The sequence below is a fragment of the Ursus arctos genome, unplaced genomic scaffold (assembly GCF_023065955.2).
Source record: "Ursus arctos isolate Adak ecotype North America unplaced genomic scaffold, UrsArc2.0 scaffold_34, whole genome shotgun sequence".
NCBI lineage: Eukaryota > Metazoa > Chordata > Mammalia > Carnivora > Ursidae > Ursus > Ursus arctos.
Genome location: NW_026623030.1, coordinates 25,030,022 through 25,051,067, shown reverse-complemented (window position 1 = coordinate 25,051,067; position 21,046 = coordinate 25,030,022). Strand labels below are relative to the sequence as shown.

At 54.7% G+C, this 21,046-nt stretch overlaps 1 protein-coding gene across 14 annotated transcripts in view; it reads left to right on the top strand.

The window, feature by feature from the left end:
• PITPNM2 (phosphatidylinositol transfer protein membrane associated 2) overlaps positions 1-21,046 on the top strand; it is a 133,897-nt gene that overhangs the window by 18,014 nt on the left and 94,837 nt on the right. For 11 of the 14 annotated variants that reach the window (XR_008956980.1, XR_008956981.1, XR_008956982.1 and 8 more), the window contains exon 2: positions 12,196-12,299. The exons of 1 other annotated variant lie outside the window; for it this stretch is intronic. The gene's annotated coding sequence lies outside the window, so the exon portion shown is untranslated. Of the gene's footprint in view, positions 1-1,925; positions 6,198-12,195; positions 12,300-21,046 lie in introns of all 14 variants that reach the window. 2 more of the 14 variants (XM_057305743.1, XM_057305742.1) reach the window with 2 other exon arrangements.

Genomic DNA, 21,046 nt, shown 5'->3' with positions numbered 1-21,046 from the left:
TGCCCGCTGGCAGACGGGGTCGTGGAGGTTAATAGGGCGAGAGTTCTCAAGCTGGGTTTGTGCCAATCCCTGGGGAGCATTTCAGAAGTGTTATTGCCTCACTGGGGAGTGATGGCTTTTTCATCTACTTTCTGATTCTTTAGGAATATGTGGTTCATGCAGTTAAAAGGCGGACTGGAATGTGGTCTTAAAAAGTATTTTAAAATCATTGGACCACCCGTTATTTACTTTGCATTCTGCTGTATCAAAAGAAACACTAAATGTTGGCTTTTTTAAAAATATTGTTATTAAAATTTAAATTTAAAAACTCCCATTCAATAAACTTCCCTTTTTTTAAAAAATTAACTTGTTTGAGTAATTTCTACACCCCGTGTGGGGCTTGAACTCACAACCCTGAGATCAAGAGTCACACACTCTTCCGACTGAGCCAGCCAGGCGCCCTCTTGTTCGATAAACTTCTAACAGCAACTTACCCATACTGTCCGTAGCGTGCGTCTTCCTTTACTGAGTCTGCTTTTTCTACCGAGATCATCAGTTATCAACCAGTGTCTGTTTCCACTCTACCTCTTCCTTCCCTAACAACTCAAGACTCACAGCTTTCTAGTCTTCAAACCACATTTATAATTTTTCAAACACTTTTCTTCACTATTCATTCACTTATTCTTTCATTTATTAAAAAAAAATTACAAAACACACACGAAAAAATTGTACATGATGCTATGGCAGGCGTTGGCCAGGTTTTGAAAATAAATCAGGTATGTTCTTTGATTTATGGAACTTGAAACTCATCGGTTACAATAAAATAATAAAATAGAGGATGGAGCACCTGGCTGGCTCAGCCAGTGGAGCAGGTGACTCAATCTCAGGGTTGTGAGTTCGAGCCCCATGTTGGGTATAGCGGTTAGTTAAAAATAAAATCTAAAAAAAAATAAAATAAAATAGAGGATGAAGGCCGTACTTGATATGAAAAACACTGGATACGTAAAGACCGTATACTTGGTACCAAGCTGACTTGGTTGTACTCTTGCCCATGGCCTCCCTATTCTCCTCCCCAGAGGCGACTACCATCGCTAAGTTTTGTGCATGTATGTATTCTTTCAGGAAGATTCTCTGCATATATGAATATATGTTACTTAGAAAAAAAACCCTTACAAATGGCTGCCTACCCTTGCACTCCTGCTATTTTGACTTAACAATTCGTCAGTCTTGGCGGTGGTGCTCTGTTGGTTCACTTAGACCGCCCGGCCCTTTTTAGTGCTGGGCCTCGTGTTCGGCTGATGGACGTATCAGCACTAGTTCAATCTGTTTCCCGGAGTTTTGTGTTGTAATGGCAGAGGCCTGGAAGCAAAAAGTGCCGCGGTGAGTCTCCATCCTGGTATGGAGCTCTTCATGCAAACCTTCTTGTACCGGTGGAATAAATTCCCAGAAGTAGAACTGCTAGGTCGAGGGGTGGTTTCCTTTTATTTTCGAGAGCTGTTGCTAAAGTGCTCTCCATAGAGGTAGTACCAATTTACACTCCCACTTACAATGTGTGAGTGCGAGGCAGTGGTTTTTAACCTCAAAACCCCAGGCATGGAAGAGCTTTTAAGTAAAATGAAAATCCGGAGAAAACCGTGTGAGAGCCTTTTCCACCGCAAAGGGCAGCTCTAGCAAGAGTTCCTGGCACAGCCGATTAAGGACGCCGGTTCCCATGAGGTGCCTCCTTACACACGGCAGGGAAGGGGGCCCTTGATTCCTCCGGGCAGGGGGTGGCCTGGATGGTGCCTTCCTGCTGGGGGTTGCCCCTCCTCTGTCAACTTATCCATCACCAAGGATCTGAGAAGCACCAGATGCTTTAAAATTACACCAGAACCTGTAAAATTATAAAATAATTTTGCTAAGGTAAGGAAATTATTATTTTTTTTAAGACTTTGTTTATTTGACAGAGAGAGACACAGACAGCAAAGCAGGAGGAGAGGGAGAAGCAGGCTCTCCACGGAGCAGGGAGCCCAATGCGGGACTCGATCCCAGGACCCTGGGATCATGACCTGAGCCGAAGGCAGACACTTCACCGACTGAGCCCCGAGGCGTCCCAGGACCTATATTTTTAAGGAGCTGTACGACTCACAGATGTTCCCAGAGGCTGGAGAAGGGACAGCGGGAAGTAAGGAGGTACAGAGTTTCTGTTCGGAAGGATGAAACATTTCTGGAGAGGCACATGGTGATGGTTGTACAAGTGGTGAAGATGGTAAATTTTGTGTCCTGTATAATTAACCACACACACAGGAAAGCAACCGTTCCCTGTAGCCGTGCTCTTTTGAGCAGAGGACACTAACAAATAGGAAAGACCTAATCCAAGAATGAAAAGAGACTATCGGGAACTTTTTGAACAGCTTGCCCTGTTAACCATGTTCTCATGTCACCTTGAACTGGCAAGAGCTTGGTGGTGCCTGGTGCTGACCGCCCACCGGGGTGTGAGAGCCGGTCCGGAGACAGAGACCTCCCTGGGGAAGGAGCTGGGCTGGGCCTGTAGGGCTCCGTGGTGCCTGAAAAGATCCCGTCTGTGATGTGAGGGCCTCAGGCTGACCTCCCCCCTCCTGAGGTGCTGTCTCAGAAATGAGAGAAGACACTTGTCCCTGGCCCACTGCTGGGTGTTTTCTGAGCTTGCTATGAGGGACGCCGGCAAGCAGTGACTGGGTGTGATCTCTGTCACCATGTTCCTGTGCCCCTAGTTTGCAAAAAGAGCATTTGCCTCGTCCCGCCTAGAAGCTGGGGAGTGGGGCGGACATCTGCCTGAGACTGCTCAGAGGCTCAGAGTAGATGCTGGGGCTCCAGGGATCTGACCAGCACGGAAGAGTGTCCCAGAGATGTCGCCTGGCCTTTTGCGTGGTCACCAGCCTCCTTGAGGTGCAGGGCGTGTGACCAGTGGAGTGTCTGTTTTTAGAGGGTGTGTGCACGAGCTGACTCTCCCTCAGGCAACGTTGCTTTGGTGGAAAACGGGCCCCGTGCTGTGTCTGGCTGCGGGTTATGCCTTTTTTCAGGGTCCTCTGTCCATGTGTGGGTCTCTGGTCCTCACCCGACTTGCAGAGAGCGAAGCGCGCGTCCCAGGACAGAGCAGGACCCCGGGTTGGTTCCGAGAGCAGGGAGAGCCCCCTGCTCTGGACCAGCGTGTCCTGGCCACCCTGGGACTGGGCGACCCGCTCACGATCGCTCCGAGCCACACTGTCTTAGCCCGCGCTGCACAGCTCAAACTGAACATTCCAGGAGGCGGGGTAGCCGCATGGCACCGGAGCCCAAACCGTGTGCTACCCAGGCCAAGAGCAGCGTCTGGGGCATTTTATGTCTTAGAGGGTGTTAGTTGTGAAAGAGCCCCGACCGCTGTGGGTTCATAGTTGACGGAAACACCGCCTTGCCTTCCCTACCGTGCACCCATCTGAAAACCGTTGTCAGAGCCTGAAGCCACCATGGGAGGCCACGCAGGCACCTGTGACGAGTTTCCATTTGACTCACGTTTGTCTGGAAGGTGACACGACCTACCACATTCACAGGCCGCTGTGATTGCTGAGCTGACATCGCTCCTCACGTGGGCGGTGAGCGTATGCTTCCCATTAAGAAAATCGCTACTTTTGAACAGGCTCCGAATGGAACTTTTTTGCTTTTACTAAAATTAAGAAAATAATAATAATAAAACAGCCCACCCAACACCCCGAATTTCTTAAAAAAGGAAAACATTTAATGTCGACCCAGAAACTCAGGTTGGTATCACAATTCAGCAGAGCCACATGGACAGAAGGAAGAAGTTGTCACTTGGGCAAGGTGAAGGCCACCGTCCTCCATCCTCCTGGAGCCGCGATCACGGATCCTTGTTGCTGCCCCCACCCCTGAGCCTGACAAAGCTTCCGGAGAAGCAGTGTCAAACACAGGCGAACGGTGCCGGATTTGCCTCAGACTCTGCCTCAGCCCCACGGCATCGCTAGAGAATTCCCCCAGGTGGCTGCAGAGTCGAGCTGTCTTGCCGAGTGAAGTCTTGTTTGGAGCACTCGAGGCCTGAAGGAGTCCTTGATAAATGGAAGTGAGACTGTTATTATCGGTGCTCAGTGCAGACAGATCACAGGGTGGGAGCTTGAGAGCTCTGCTCTTAGCCTGCAGGAGCCGAGGCCCACAAGGTGCAGGCCGGCAGAGACTCGGCCTGCAGACTCCCCTCTCTGGGGCCCCGTGGTTGGGAGCGAGCCAGGGACGGGGCCGAGGGTCGCTGTCTGAAACCCTGAGCCCAGCCCCCATCAGTACCAAGGCTCAGCGTTTGTGGACGGGCACGTGTCTGACAACAAACTGCATCGAGCAGCCAGGTGGTCTACGGGGTGTAACTGTTTTGCGTCATTATCATGTGCTGCCGTGTGGACATTAATAAGGAGGAGGAAGCATTCAGGAGCTCGCCGCAATCGAGAGCCAATTGGGCCACAGGTGAAGGGGACGGCTTTCAGGGCAAGCTCGACCTCCTCTTGCTGCCTCCTGCCCGAACACCGAGTCCTTCACGTGGAGACCCCAGGGAGCATTCCCTTAGAGCTCTTAGCAGGGAAAAGTTTGTTTCTCAGCATGAACCAGGATGTTTTTCAATGTCAGCGAGAGCTCTGTGGCCCAGCAGATTTCCCTCTTTGCTTTGCCTACCAGGAAGCGCATAGCTAAAATTTTTACTGATTTGCTTATAGATTTGTCCTCAGGAGTCTTAGGATAGGTTTTCTCTTTCCTTTTTGGTTTCTTTCTTTCTTTACTCATCTATGTTTTGGGGAGGCAAACGTAGGTTGTAAGGTTTTCGGAAGCAGGTAATATGAGTGGGGCTTGGATCTGTGAAGAAGCTCTCATCATGTGCTTAGCGTGTGATTGCTGGGTGCAGAACCAGTCAATATCTGGTCTCCCTGAACTGCTAACTAGGTCAGTGATGCTGAGAGGGCCGAGATCAGGCCTGGCCTGATTCTCCTGTTCGTCCGTCACATGTCTGACACGTAGTAACGGTTTGGTGAATATGTTAGTTAGGATAAGTAATGCTAGCTGCTATAACAAGCAGTTATTATGGTCTCAGCAGCTTATCCCAAAAAAGGCTTGTTCCCACTCTTGCAGTTGACTTGGATGCTCTGGGGGTGTCCTCCATGCAGTGATTCGGGGATCCAGCATCCTTTCCTGTGGAGTTTCTGCCATCCCCTAGGGTTCCCTTGGGGTCCTCCACTGGAGCTGGGCAGTCAGCTGACTGGTGAGTGAAGACAGAAGGCGTTGAGGATCGTGTGGGCATTTTAGGGGCCAGGCTTGGAAGGGGTGTATGTTCCCCTACTCACAGAACTACTCTCCCAGTCCCACCTTCAACCTGGGGGCTACAGATGTCCTTTAGGAAGAGGAAACTGGACCGAGCCAGACTGGCACAGGAAGTGCTGCAGAAGGAACGACCGTGAAGGGCACAGAGACAAGAGGGGGCTTCTCAGGGGGCAGAGGACGAGGATTGTGTGTGCCTGCCTTGTAAATCCCAGTGCCAGTCACCTGGCCTATGTTCAGTGTTCTGGGTTACGTTCCTGCACTCCCTTCTGCCACAACTGGAAGGTTGCGGAATGTTGGGGCTGAATGGAGAGGCCCTTTTAGAGGCCAACCTCCTCACTAGACACATGGAGAAATGGATCCCGGAGGGAATTGACTCACCCAGAGTCAGCCCAGCGAGAACTCTGGTCTCAGCCCCACACACAGGGAGCACCTCCGTGCACAGTGAACACGTCCCTGCTCTGGACGGGATGGTCGTGTCAGTGAACAGAAGTCCTGGCTGCTCTGATGGATGGTTGGAGAGACCCCCAGCCTTCACAGCAGCTGTTCGATTTCAGCGTGTGTTCCATGGGGATTTGGGGAGTAGAAAAGAAGTCTCTTCCTGAGACTTATTCAGACACTGCCTTGCCTTTGTGATTCACCTGTGAGCGTGTGAAAGACCTCCATTGGTCTCACATTCGGAACGGATGTGTCCCCCAAAGCCATTAGAGATCCTGACCGCTGTGTCAGTCATTCATCCCTGCAACAGAGTGCTCCCCAACTTAGGCTTAAAACATCCACCATTTTATTTGCTCAGAACATGGCAATTTGGGCAGGGCTTGGTGGGGACAGGTCATCTCTGCTCCGCTGGTGTCAGCTGGGACAGCTTGCCTGGGGGTGGAAGATCCCTTTCCAAGACGGTCCCACTCCCATGGCTGGTAAGTCGGGGCTGGCTCTTGGCTCTTTCAGCTGGAGCTCTGGGCTGGGACGGTGGTTCCCCTCCTCACCACCTCTCCCCATGGCCGACTTGGGCTTCTCACGGCTTAGTATCTCCCGAGACTTGGGCTTTCTCCACGGTGGCTGCTTCCCCAGGGCACATACACAGAAGCATGCAGGCCTCCTCCTCCACCTTTTCCTCTTTTTAATTTAATTTTTTTATTGTATTGAAATACACATAGCATAAAATTTACCACTTTCGCCGTTTTTACGTGTCCAGTTCATCGGCATTAGGTACATTTGCACTGTTGTGCGGCCCTCACCACCCTCCATCTCCAGAGCTCTTTCGTCTTGCAAGGCTGAGGCTCTGTCCCTGTTACGCAACAGCTCCCCCGCCCCCAGCCCCTGGTGCCCAGCCTTCTACTTTCTGTCCGCGAGAATGGGACTCCTCGGGGCACCTCAGGTGGGTGGAACGGCACAGTTCTTGTCCGTTTGTGACTGGCTTGTTTCACTCAGCGCGTGTCCTCGGGGCTCATCCAGAATGACCTTCCTTTTTAAAACTGAGCAATACTGCACTGTGTGAAGGGACCACGTTTCGTTTATCTTATCCATTCATCCGTGGTTGGACGCTTGGGTTGTGTCCACCTCTTCCTATCGTGAACAGTGCTCCCGTGAACGGAGGTGTGCAAATATCTGTTTGAGTCTCTCTGCCTTCACGTCTTTGCCAGGCCTTCCTCAAGGCTTGGGCCCGAAGCTGGCACAGTGCTACTTCCAGCCCGTTCTGTTGGTTAGAACAGGTCTTGGGGCCAGACTAGATTCAGAGGGCCGGGACTCCGCAAGGCCGAGGCTCACCGGGTCCGCCACGGTAACCGTCCGCCACAACCACTCTGGGAAAAGATCTTTGCAGAAGAGGCAGGTGGGCCCGCTCGCACACACTACCTCCAAGGCCTGGCTTGCCTCTCAGATGCCTCTGGACGCCCAGATCCCCGTGGCCCGGGCTTCCAGAGGCGAGGTTCTGTTGGAGAAGCTCAAGCAAGAGCCGGGCCGTCCCCTCCCTCGAGGGAGACTGCGGCGCTCACTGTGTTTGGTATTGCTGATGGCTGTGCCTCCTATTACATAATCTGTTATTCTGTGCCGCACCAGGCCCTGGTTACTTGTCAAAAGTTTCTAGAAGCCAGCTGTATCAGCTCCAGGCAACTGGGGGTGCTGCCTGTCCCTCATAGTATTAGTCACTCTGTACTTAGCTAAATTTAACTTTTTATCATCCAAATGATATTTTTGTGGGCTTGGAATTTTACATAATGCTACCAACTGCTGCAGGCTAAGAATTTCTCCTTTTTATTGTGAGTGTGCGTGCGTGTGTGTGTGTGTGCACGCGCGTGTGTGCTGGTTTTCTCCCACACGAACTTTTGCACACCGAAGGAAGCATGGTTCAGTTTCTCTTCCCTGGTCTGCCTTCCGAGGTCCCAGCTTCTTCCTCGGGCTCTGCTTTGCCTCCTGCCAGCTGGGAGGAAAATTGCTCCTAACAGCTTTCTGATGGCCCTGCTAATGCTTCCTTCCTCACTTGAGGGCTCTCAACTTTGAAGGTCCTTGAGGGTTTCCCCGCTGCCTCCACAGTCTGGGATTCAGAGAAGGAAGCTCAGCTCCAGAGTAGAGTGCTGAGAAAGCAGAGAGAAGGATCCAGAAGGCGGGTGTTGGGGGGAGGGGGAGGGACAAAAAAGAAGAAATCCAGCGACCCATCCAAGGTGTGGGGTCCAAGAGGCAGGCTCCTCCTTTGTGCAAGTGAGAGGGCGGGTGTGGGGAGCTCAGCTGCTCTCTCACCACTGGGAGCCTGGGGACGCAGTGTAGCCGGTCTGACTTTCCTGAGCACCGGCCATGCAGAAATGGTAGCACGCTGGGCTACGCAGAGGTCTCATGTGTTCCATGCTGTAACCGTGCGTGGGAGGTGCCCACCTCCATTTTCTGGATGGGCAAACCGAGGATCAGGTCAGAGGGATGAGCAGCAGGAGTGACTGCAGCGCAGGTGCCCGTGGGCCAGGCTCGGCACCTCGTGCTGGCGCTCCGTAGCTCCCCGGCTCCTGACAGCAATTCTGTGGCGTGGGAACCTATGTCGGCGCCCTTTTACAGGGAGGAAGCTGAGTCCCAGGGAGGATGAGTTGCTCAAGGCCACGTTGCTGAGAGATGGCAGAGCCCGCTGGCCCCAGAGCTCCCCTCAGCCACCAGCCGCCTCACCTCTTCTCTGCGCAGCGGCTTCCGACGGGACGCGCCCTGGGCCCTGTGCTGCTCTTTCCAAAGCATACGAGGCTGACCCCAGCCTCACCTGGTTGCCGGGTTTCCTGGGTGTGTGTGTGTGTAGGATGCCTCTGGGAGAATCACCCCAGAATTGATATTGGCCTCTGGAGGAGAGGTGGGACAAGACTGAAACTCACGCTCACCTTGCACCCTTTTAATCTTGGCGAAAATACAACGTATTGCTTGTTTTCAGTTATTTTATTAATACGTTAGGAACCCCTAGGTTCAGACCCCAAAGAATTAAACACACCTGTGCACGAAAGCTTGTCTGCGGATGCTCGCAGCAGCTCGGTTCACAGCAGCCCCACAGTGGAAGCGACCCAAATGGGTGGATAAACAGAACGTGGTGTGCTCGTCCAGTGGAGTGATTCGGCCGTAGAAAGGAAGGAAGCACTGACCCTTGCTACAACACGGATGACCCTGGAAAACACGATGCCAGACACACAGAAGGCCACGTATTACGCACCCATTTGTATGGAATGCCCAGAACAGGCAATCCATAGAGACGGAAGCAGGCTGGCATTGGCCAGGGACGGGGGGGAGCGGGAACGGAGAAGTGTGTGGTAATGGGTATGGGTCTCTCTTCGGGGATGAAGGAAGTGTTCTGGAACGAGAGCGCGGATGGCGGATGGCTGCACAGCTTTGTGAATGCGCTAAATGTGCCGAATTGTACACTTTGAAAGGGTGAATGTATGGCGTGAAGATTCTATCTCAATGAAACAGAGAACGAGGCACCGTGCCTCGGGATGGAAGCAAGGGCTGTGGTGGCCCGGCCTGGGCCAGCAGCCCTCGCGGTTGGCCGTGGTGCCCCCACCCTTCGCATCTGTCCGTCTGTGCACGCTCTTCTGCCACCTGCCTCCCGGTCTCCATGTCAACGGGGGATGGAACCCACAGTGTTTAACTTCAGTTATACCACCCACTCGTTTGGAACTTATGCTTTCAACCAGGGCCAGCCTGAGACATACAGACGTCTGGGCAAGCTAGTAATTTGGCACCCCATCAAACCGGTATTCTTTAAGTGTTTGTTTGACATTTATTTGGTGGGGATGAGAAGAGACCGATATCCTATTAATAGAAGTTGTATAGAGAAAAAGATTCACTTACTAATTCATGTCCACTGACTGAAATCAGTCAGAGATCCGAGAAATTTTCAGGAAAGCACTTTCAACTCCTCCAAAAGGTGGGTTTTTGAAATTTATTTATTTCCGCCCCCCCCCCGCCTGTCCCCTCCCTCCCCCCCCCCCCGCACCCCGGCCATTTTCCAAATCATTCATGAGGCATAGTGAAGATTTAGCTTTTGAAATGTCAAGGAGAGGGCCTAACGTGTAACACCCGAGTATGGTTGATGATATCCATTGTGTAATTGAAATTCGCGAAGAGGATAGAATGTAAGTGTTCTCCCCCTCCCCCCTCCCCAAAAGGGTAGCTCTGTGAGGTGATGTATGTGCTAATTAACTCGATGGTGGGAATCCTCTCGGTGTGTCAAACATCATGTCTCGTACACTTTAAATATACCACCGTTTTGTCAACTATATCTCAGTAAAGCCGGGGAGGAAAACGTAAAGGCGTGAATGTTTTCTTTTTGTTCCCTCATCGGCAGCAGATACGCTACCGCGTCTTACTCGGTTTCCGAACCCCCCACCCAGACCACAAACGACAGGTGTGCACGGAAGGGGCTTGCAGCCGCTCCCAGCAGCGGCCCGTGTTTTATTGTGATTTCTCGTCTTCCCTAAGGCGTGGGCGGACGGGCTTTTCGCCTTTCGTGTGAGGGGTCACAGGAGGAAACCTGCCTCAGGGCAGTGCCTTCCGATTTCATTCCAGTGATGATTCGTGCCCCCCCGCCGCCCAGGTCCCTAGAGGTTCCCCGAGGAGCCGACTCACTCCTTAAGCAGATCCTGCATTCACTTTTCGGACTTTAAATGCTTTTTTGTCAGAAAAATGATGTCCCCACGGTGCACCTCTCTGTAAGGAGTGTGCGTTTTTCTCTCGCAGCCCCCGCAGATCTGATTCTGCCGGGTTGAGTCACAGTTGACCTTCTCACCCACCAGAGGCGTCACGGTGGAGTGGAGAGGGGCTGGCCTTCAGAATCCGGCTTGCCACTGACTGGTGTGTTACCATGGCAAACCCCCTACCCTCCCTGCGGGTGTCCTTACCTCTGAAATGGGGGAGACTTACACTGACCTCACTCTGGGTTTAGAGGTTTTGTGGTGGAAGCGAAGACACAGAACGGAGAAACCACACAGAGGCAGGGCGTGTGTGTGTGTGTGTGTGTGTGTGTGGAATCTGGTGGCACGTAGAGGAGAGAAGCTGGAGCCCCCCTCATCCCCCGCCCCTGCATGCCCAGCCGGGGGCCTGGGACCCCTGAGACATTTTGCACGTTGAGGGTCCAAGTGTGTATATGGGGGTGTACGTGCGGCCATGGACCGGAGGGGCAGGTGCACGGCCGAGACGGGGCCTCAACTCCTGCAGGCCCGGCCCGCAGAGGACTTTGCAGAATTGGCCGTGGCTCCTCCGGGAGTGTGGGCCTGCACTGCGGAGGGTGGGCGTGTGAAAAGCTGGTCTCCACTGCTCGCAGCCACACCTCCCACTGCTGTGCCATCCCCAGTTAGAGCCTCTCCCTCCTCGGAACTCTCACTGCCTGTGCCCTCGTTCGGCACTTTATCACTTCTGCTGTCCCGAGCCTCCGCGGAATGCCCCTCACTTTGCTTTTACCTCTGTCAAGACGGCCAGCCCCTGGCGGGCCTAGGCTGGTGTCCCTGCAGCCTCCGGTGCCTGGCCTCAGTCCTTGGTGCGGGTCTCTCCAGAGATGAGACTTGGTTCCTAAAGAACCATGACTTCTCCAGCCTCTGGGTGTGGCAACGTGGGGCGGGGGGGCCTGCCTTCCGGTCACGGTCAGGGGAAAGCCTCCCCGGCTGCTGCCCGCTACCTGGGCTCCGCATGGGGTCTGGCAAGTGCGTCAGACAAACGAGAATGTGTCGAGCTGCAGGTGTGGGCCCTGGTGGGAGCCCCGGGCTGGGTGGCGGCTTTAGTGGTGCCTGTGAATTTTCTGATGTCTCCGAGGCTGATTGCACCCGGGACTCCCCAGAAATCCATTTCTCCACCTTTTCCATCATGTTGTGAGTGTTCATCTCTGGCCTCCAGATATCTGGCGGAGGTGGGTCTCCAGTTACACACCGCCCAACTGCAGGGACTTGATGGGAAGGAGAGAGTTGTCTGCATCACCCTATGACGCTGCTCGTGACCCCGCCCCGGGCACCAGGATGCTCCCGGCTGGTGGCCAAGAGGTCTAGGCTGCTGTTTCCCCTTCTCTTCCGTTTGCCTGCCCTCTGCAGCCTGGGGTCCTGCAATCCCAAAGGTTGATAGGTGAAAAATCTCAGGGTTGAGGCTGAGAGCTCTGAGCTGGGCTTCTGTGCCGAGAAAGCTGCTGTGTGCTGGGGTGTGGGTCCTGGTTCTCCTCCGAAGCAGAGGGAGCCCTGGGCAGTGTCGGGGGCATCAGCCTCTGGGACCGCATCCCGGACCGGGTCCCTTCGTCGAGTGCAGACTCCTTCCACCCACTGTCCCCTGTCCTCTCCCCTCAGCACAGCTAGATTTCCGGTCTCTGGCGTTGCTCAGGATGAGGCCGGGCCCTGTCGGTTCGCCAGCTGGGTTGCCCTGAGTGACCAGAGCGGCTGGTGTCTCACCTCCTCCCCCACCGGCTTCTCCCTGCAGGATGCTGACACGTGCGTCCTGGTCCCCAACACCCTTCCGTGTGCCTAGCAAGTCGTCCCTCCTGTGGCAGGACATCGAGGGAGCCTTCTCACACAGACCCACAGGTAAGGACCGTCCACTGACTTTGGAGTTTGGGGGTGCAGGGGCTCTCTTGCTGTTTCCTCTTCCTTAAACATCTGACTTTATCCGATTAATGGGGTAGATTGTATTAATCGATTCTGCTTCTTGCAAATATTGATTGCTCTTCACTAAGTAGGTAGGACTGATGTTCTGTCTGTGGTTCCTTTAGATTCCAGGTATGGTACAACCCATTTGGGGGCCCTTGTGACTCTCTCCTGTACAGTGTGCCCTGACAGACCTCTCTTCTCTTCTCTTCTCTTCTCTTCTCTTCTCTTCTCTTCTCTTCTCTTCTCTTCTCTTGGAGCCCCTGGCTCATCCTTGGGCTCCCCACTCCCAGTAAACAGGGCAGGACAGGAGTTTCAGGACTCCTAGGCCTTGGCAGTGGGCAGGGGCTGGGCACTGCCTCGCCGCATTTCCCACAAGCTGTAGTCAGTGACACGGACAAAACTGTGTGTGTGTTTTCATGTAAGCATTTCTCGGGTTGAGAAAATGAGCTGCGGTGGGGGGGCATGGCGTGTCTGAGGTCCTCCGTGGAGTCCCCCGCATGGTGGCCTCGGTGGGACTCCCAGTGCTTAGCTCTTTCTCTCCTACCCTGGGTCCCCCTGGGCTTCTTGTCCGTCTTGTCCCATTTCCTGTCCTCCAGTCTCTGGCACAGGACTCGCCCTGTCCCCTTCTTGTCATGCCAAGGCCTTTGGTGGGTGGAGCAGGTAAAGTGGTGTTGCCTTTTCTTGTTCTAAACTCCACTGAACCCCTCTCCCTGGATGCTAATCAGCCAGTCTGAACTTTGGGGACAAGGAGGATGGATGTTCCATCTGGAGAAACTCACCCAGCAGGGTGAAGAGGCTCAGAGGTAACACTAGTGTCCCTCCCTAAACACAGTGTGAACACACCGGCTCCTCTAAGGATCCCATTTTACACAAGGGAGCTGAGGCTCAGAGGTGGCACGCGTCTGGCCCAAGGTCACACAGCTAGTCAGGGGTGGGCTTGGGATTGGACCCCAAGTCTGACCCTGGAGCACATGGCATGATTTTCCAAATATGGCTGAGGCTTCTCCAAAGGATGGGGTCCAGGCCCCGCCCTTCCTTGCCTTCTGGCCGCAGGTGAGCCCCTTCCCACCTCTGGGCCTCCCATCCTTGCTGGGGAACAGGGCACGGCAGCCGAGGCCTCCGCCGAGCGCCCCCCTCACTCCTGTGTTTCCATGTTGGCACCGCGGGCTGTTTTCTCTGTAATTGCTCATTCTTTTCAGTTGCTGTAAAAAGGCCTCCAAGTGCTAAGAAGAGAGAGTGCTCTGTTGTATTTTTGTTTTGTTGTCTTGTTTTAATTCACTCTCTGAGAGTCTCAGAGTCTCAGCGGCTGGGGTGGGTGTGGGGGAGGGCTGGCTGGGGACCGCACCTGCCCCCGAGCCTCCCGGAGGGCAGGGCGCGTGAGGTCGCCCTGGCCGGGTGGCCCTGGTGAGCACTGCTCTGCCCTCAAGGCCTGAGCTCTGACAACAGCGTCTTCACTTCCTGTTTCCTTTTCCACCGGAAGGCAGTTCTGTTCCTTCTTAACAACTGCATTCCCCAGTTATGGGGTTTTAGAGATGGTGAGCTTGTGGCCATCTTATTTGGGGCCCCCACTTAACCCCAAGCGTGCTCAGGAGTTCCTCTGCTTTACTCATTTATACCGTGAACATTTGCTTTGTCCTTAGGATAGACCAGGTACTGTTTTTGGGTTCCAGGCACGCAGCTGGGAACAGGACAGGCGTCCCGCCCGTGTGACGTTACACCCTCGTGTTGCCAGGACACCCGCCCCATGGTCTCACCTCTGCTCGTGGCAGAGGGGAAGATCACGGTTGCCCCCTACCTGCCTCTGAGCTCCCCGTGGGAGTTTGTGGCCGTGACAGGCTTTGGGACCACTGGGCCCTGGCTGGCATGCTTTGGGAGAGAGGCAGCCCTTCCCCAGGGGTTGACAATGTGAAGTCTCCTCCTCATCTCCGCAGGGGGGCAAGGAAGGAAGGGGCTTAAGGAGCAGGGTCTATTTTTAGAGGCGCTCCTTGCTCTAACGGAACAGGAGCCCTTCCTTCCAGGAGGTGGGGACGGGGCGGGCGCAGGGCAGGGGGCAGCTGGAGTGGGCTCAGCTCAGCCTGGCTGTGTCCTGCATCTGCTTGGCTGGGACACAGGGCCGCCCACAGAGGGTCTGCCTGAAAGAGGGGGTCCCAGCCTGGGGAGAGCATCTGCCCTCTGGCATCCACCCAACGCGGGTGGAAGATGAAGACGTTTGCCACCCTGAGCCGGGGCTCAGGGCTTCTAGCATTTGACGTTCACCTCTGTGGGGAGGGTCTGCAGGCCCAGGCTCTGGGTCATCACTTCCTTCCTGACACCCCCAGCTCTTGTAGGGAGGGGCGCTTCCTGCCATTGTCTCTGGGAGGCCTCAGCAAGGTCACTATCTCCTTCTGAGGAGGAAGAGGGCTGATACCTCCAACAAGACCTCAGCCCACAGCAGCACTGACACACTTCCGTCCCCACCACGCCTGCTGGCCTCCCAGCCTCCCCTCGGCCCAGGATGGAGGCCCATGGCAGGGTGGGGGCTTCTCTCCTTCACCTGCAGAAGCTTAGCCCTGCCCTCAGGCACCCCAGACGCAGATGGGAGGGCCGGCAGCTGCTCCCGGGGGTTTAGGCCTGTGACGGTCAGCATATTCGGTGGCTGTAGCCGGAGTGGGAGGCCACGCCCGTGAGCAGGGAGAGGCAGGAGCTCGCAGTCGGGAGGCAGGACTCCCCAACACTGTGCTGCATCCTACAGCAAAGATGCTGCCGGCTCCCTGCATTCCTCCGCCGTCCCCCTCCTGTGTTTGGGAGAGAGCTGGGGGGGCGTCTGAGTCCTCCTCTGTCCCCCCCCCCCCACTTCCCTCAGCCATGTTTCTTTTTCTCATGCGGGGCCTTGACACAACGCGGGCGCTGTGCGGGACCTGGGCCGCGCGGGGAGGGGCTTCCACCCGAGCTTGTCAGCACCTCTCCGCCGCGTGCAGGGTGCCCTGCCGGATTCGATTCGGGCTCTCCGGCCTCTCTGTTCTCAGGAGGCGTCTCCGGGGCCTCTAGGTGCTCACTACCTGGCTTTGCCTGTGACCTAGGAGGTGCACTTCCTGAGAGCATGCTTTATTTTCACCCAGGTGGCAGAAGGGCACGCCTCAGGCTGTGGTTCTGGTCCTGGCTCCCGGGCACCTGCTGAGGTTCGCACAGGTGCATCGTAGCTCTCAGAGAGCCAGGCTTGCGTGCACTCGGCTTACGCTCTCCGGGAGGCCGTGCAAGGCCAGTGGCTCTGTCTCCATTCCCGTTGTCCCAGCTGGGGCTTCTCTGGAGCTCTGCCCACAGGCCCTCGGCACTGGCAGCCCCCCTTCTGGCTGCCTCCTGCTCCCCCTCTCCCCATCTCGGCCTTCCCTCTGTTCTGAGGACGTGGCCACTGCCACAGTCTCCTGTGCTTCCCCATGAGCGGCGTCCAGTGCACTCCCAGAGGCCATGTTTATAACCTGGCAAGGAGGCATCTGGAACCCTTTGCTTATGAACTGACCCTCAGACCTCCCGGGATCAGGTCCGGTCAGTGTTCTCTGGGTCATTTCCTTGCTTTCCTCCTCCACACACTTCCTGAGCTGCAAACCTGCCTAGAGCAATCACTTTGATTCCTGGAGACAGTGTCCAGAGCTTGGAATTCTCAGAAGGACTCCTGAGGTGATGCCATTCAAACCGGAGGTTGTGAGGCCCCAGGCTGTTCATTTTAGCAGCACGATCCAACCTGAGCAACATGTATCCATTCCATATGTTGTATTCAGTGTGTTCATTCAGTGTTTAGTGAGTGCCCACTCTTCTGGGAGCTGGGTATAAAGGAATGATACATTTAAAATCCTGGCCCTCCTGGGTTTATCGTCTAGTGTGGGTAGACATATAATAAACAAAGACCGTCAGATGGGGATTAATGCTAAATAAATAAATAAGGCAGCCTCTCAAATTAGGACAGTTAAGCAAAGGCCTGAAGGAGGCAAAGGAGAGAGCCAGGAGCTTATCTCAAGGAGGAACATCCAGGAGGAGACAGCCTGTGCAAAGGCCCTGCGGCAGGAGGTTGTCCAGGATGTTCTAGAAACTGGAGGGCAGGAGGGAGGGGACGGTAGCAGGAGAAGGGGCTGGAGAAGTAATGAAATCCCACATCCAGCAGGGCCATGCAAGGCTTGTTGAGACTTGGACTTTGACCCTGAGCAAGATGCAGTGATACTGAGAGTTTGAGCAGAGGAGGGCCAGGATCCCACTGAGCTTTAGAAGGGTGGTTTCTGGCTACTGTGCTGAGAATGGACTGGGTGGGGTGGAGGGAGGAAGCGGGGAGACCAACGGGGAGACCGTTGTCAGGGCCTGAGGTGGTGGACGCTGGGCCAGCGTGCGGGCGGGGGAGGTGGTGAGAAGGTGGGCTCCAGGCATGTGTTAAAGGTAGAGACTAAAGGGATCGCTGAGGAACCAGGCGATCCCTGTTCTGTGGGCTTGTACTTGAAGGACTTGGAGGGACTCAGGAGGTCAGCCTTTTCACTTAACCTACAGGGAAACTGAGCCCCAGTAAAGGAAGTTATGGCCAAAGTCACACGGCAAGCTGGTTAGCAGCAGAGCCAAGACTCGGGCTTCCGGCCCCACGTCCAGTGTGTTTGTAGCTGAACTGCTGAACGGCTCTGGGTGGGGGATGTGCAGGGATTTGAGGGCTCAGGGAAGAGCATGGCATCCTGGCAGACTCCACCGGCGGGCAGGAATTCGGGGCTGTGTAAGCAGACAATCCTGGGCGCACTGAGCCTTCCACCGCGCTCTCCGGGCTGGTGTTTCGACTTCTGTCGGGCAGGGGTCCTGATGGCCACCTCTGAGCTCTGGGGGGGATCAGCCAATGCTCCCATGCATTTTATTGAAGACTTTATTGAGCTTCTACTGTTGAGCCAGGCCAGAGCTAAGATGTGCTTGCTCTCGAGGAGCTCAAAGCTCAGGGGAGGCAGACAAGTGAACCCAGATGCCCTGTGACAGTGGGAGCTGTCCACGGGCAAGGGACCCAAGGCCAGGCACTGAGCAGCCTCTGCACCCTCCAAGCCAGACACTGTCCTCACACCACGGGGTCTGGTTAAGTCCCCGATCCATCTCTTATATCAAAGGGGGCCAGGAGGGTGGGCGGGGGCTGGGATCTCACTGCCCTACAGCTGTCACCTAGAACAGCTTACACTGTGAGGACCCAGCCGCACCCTGACCTTGATCGTACTCCCTGGGGGGCAACCTGGCACTTCATCGCTGGGACTTCTGTGCGCTGCTTTGTGAGTGGGGAATAGGCTGCTGACATTTTATTTTTAGTTTGCAAGCTTGCTGTAATGACCAGCTTTAAGTCACTTGTGGCCTTTGCGACACAAAACAAGGCCTGTCAAGTTCCCAGCTCTGCCTGGGACGATCTGGGTGTCGTTTTTTTTTTTTTTTTTTTTTTTTTAAGATTTTATTTATTTGTTTGACAGAGAGAGCACAAGCAGGGGGAGCAAGCAGACAGAGAGGGAGAAGCAGGCTCCCCGCTGAGCAGGGAATCCTATCCAGGGCTCGATCCTGGGATCCTGGGATCATGACCCGAGTCAAAGGCAGACGCTTAACCGGCTGAGCCACCCAGTCGTCCCTGGGTATCTTTAGACTGCTTAGCCCGAGGGTTGCCTGGGGAAGGCAAAGAGAGATTTTGCTTTGACTCTCTTTGGAGAAGCTGAATCTATTAAGGCCCAAGTGGGGAGATCCAGTTTGATTTTTCTTTCTGCCTTTTCACTTGACCTGTCCCCATCACAATGAATGTACCAGTGAGGAAGGACAACTTGGAAATTGCTTCCGCTGATTGATTTACGGCCGTCTCCAGAAACGGTTCTCACGCCCAGGGCTCTGGTCAGTGCCGTGGGACCACAGGTGACCGTGGGGCAGGGCTAACAAGAACGCAGTGCGTAGAGGTGGGAGATCCGGCCGGACGCTGAAGAGAGGCATCAGGCCCCGTGGGCTGGGTGTCCGGCTAGCTTCTGTCCTTTGGTTGGCATCTTCCTTGGAGGCCAGAGGAGGTGGGAGGATGGCAAGAAAACCCAGGCATATGCTCTTGAGTCCCTTCCTTCCCTACCGTGGGCTGCAGCCCGGCCCTCAGCCTGCCCACCCCGGGCTGCAGTCCGACATGGGATGCCAGGGGGTCTCCCCGCAGTCCTGTCCTGCTTCTCACGGTCAGACCCATTCTCTAGCACAAGTGGAGTTGGGTGCAGTTCCCACACATTGCTGGTGGGGTTTGGGATTCACACTTCCCCTCTGGGCTCCGTCTCCCTGACAAAAGGGGGTTTGTTGGCTTGTTCTCACCCAGCAGCTTTCTAGGAGGTGGGTTCCCAGATGGGAGGCGCGGTCTGAGGTTGGGCCATCATTTAACTAACACGTAGTAAGCACCTTCTGTATGCCTGAGCTGTGCCGTGTGCCAGAGTTAAACATAAATCCGAGGGGCTTGGAAGGAGAGCCATACCTCCCCTCTTCCCTCTAGCGAAGCTGAGCCTCCTCTGGGTCTCCTTCATGTTACAAATACTCTGGGGAAACACGGAGCACTCCCTGGTCCTTTACTATGAATAAGCTTATGAAAGTGGAATCAAGCAGGCGAGGATGAGACGAGATGGCATCTCAGCAGGAGGGACAGCTCTTACATCACGGGTTACCCCAGGGCCAGCCCGCCCCACGCTCCACTCCTGCCTCAAGGGGACATCTGAGGTCAGGGGCAGGTTTTCTTCAGTCACTAAAGCATCTCGCAGAGGTGGCCTAGATTTGAAAAGACTGACTAGAGGAAAGAGAGCAAAGGCGAAAACCAGCGTGGAGCACCTCAAGTGGCTCCTGGCACTTAGTAGGTGCTCAGGAAATGAACATCCCTTGCCTAACACAAGCATTGCCACGGATCCCAGGGCTTGGGGCTGCCTGGGGACGGTGGCTGTCCCCCTAGTTGGCCGAGCTCTCTGATCCACGTCTGTGTGGGGCTCGGGGCTTGCAAGCGAATGGTTCCTTCTGTCTCTGAGGCCAGGAAAGGCTTCTGGAACTGGGGACCCTGGAGCTGTGGAGGCAGAGTTTAAAAGGGGGTGTTTGAGGGTGCACCTGCCCCAGGTGAGGCGGCCCGAGTCCTCTCTCCTACCAGAGAATGGCCTGTGCTATGCCCGCCCCTAAGTCCCATGTCTGACACGGGAAGCTGGGAACAGGCCTGGCTTGGAGAAGTGGCAAGCTGGCGGAATGCCACCGGGTGGTGACCCTCCCACAGGCAGCTGGGACTCCCCATGCTCTGTCTCCCCGAGTGCCCCGGGCTTGTACGCCTCCGCTTTTGCCCAGAGTGGTGATTTTTTAGCAACTTGCCTGAGATATAATTTATATAGCATACAACTCACCCATTTAAAGTGTACAACTCAATGATATTTCATATCTTCCGAGACTTATGCAACCGTCAGAGAATTTTAGAACATTTTTGTCACTCTGAAGAGAAACCCGTACCCCTTCACTGTCACTCCCTCCCACGGCCCTGGCAGCCGCTGAAGTGCTTCCTGTCCCTGTGGATTCGCCTGTTCTGGACATTTCATGTCATGGGATCAGACACCATGTGGCCTTTAGTGACGGGCTTCTCTCACGTGGTCTCAAGATTGCAGGGCTCGTGCGGGTTGGGGCAGGTGTCCATGTTTTCGCTGTGCTCTTGGCCGAGGAGTAGCCATTGTATGGATAGGCATGTGTTCTTTATCCACTCATCCGTCGATAGACATTCACATTTTGTCCCACCGCAATAGGTTTTTTTTGGCGATCATGAAAAATGCCGCTGTGAACGTTCAGGTATGGGTTTTTGTGTGGACTTCTGTTCCATTCCGCCTGAGTATGTACCTAGGAGTGGAATCGCTGGGTCCTATGGTAACTCTGTCTGTCTTCAACATTTTGAGGAACTGCCAGACTTTTCTCAAGTGGCTGTCCCATTTTACAGTGCCTATTTTTTTTTTTAAAACAATGATGGACATAGAGAGTTGGGTAGTGTGGTGTTTAATGTGGACTCCAGAGCCAAAGGGCTGGGTTCAGATCCCAGCTGGGAGACGGAGCAGTTTCCTTCACCTTTTTGAGACTCAGTTTCCCCATCTATAAGATGGGGACAGTATTAGGGCCTACTGCATGTTGCCATGGGAAGTAGACAAGTGACTTCTGTACAGTGCTCAGGAAGGGCTATGTCTGTGTTAGCTGTTATCATTATTTTTCCCTAGACTGTGGGTGCTGGACACACAGTAGGTGCTGGACACACAGTAGGTGCTATGTTGGGGATGTTTTAAAGGATACAGAATCTGCATTTCAGGGTACCCCCTTTTGTCTTCTGATCACCCCTGGGGAAAGCCCCCCCCCCCCCGCTAGGCTATTAGTGTCTTGTACCCTGAAGAAATCTCTTTCTTTACCGGGAGGGGCTGGCATAGGGCAGGGTGGGCCCTGGAGCAGCTCCAGCTCCAAGAGGCATCAAGCCCAGGGACACAGGGAGCCCTTGGAGCCAGGACTCCAGATTCAGGAGCAGTTTGGTCAATTCAGAAGCTGCAGTGCTTGGGAGGCAAGACCCAACCCCATGATGGTGGCCCCTGTTCCTCTCTGCACCCTGGCTCCTGCTCTGCGATCGGCCATGAGGAAGGAGACCAGATCCCCACCAGGAGCCCCACAGAGAGCCAGTCCTGCACTTGGCAGCTCCTCGGAAGCTT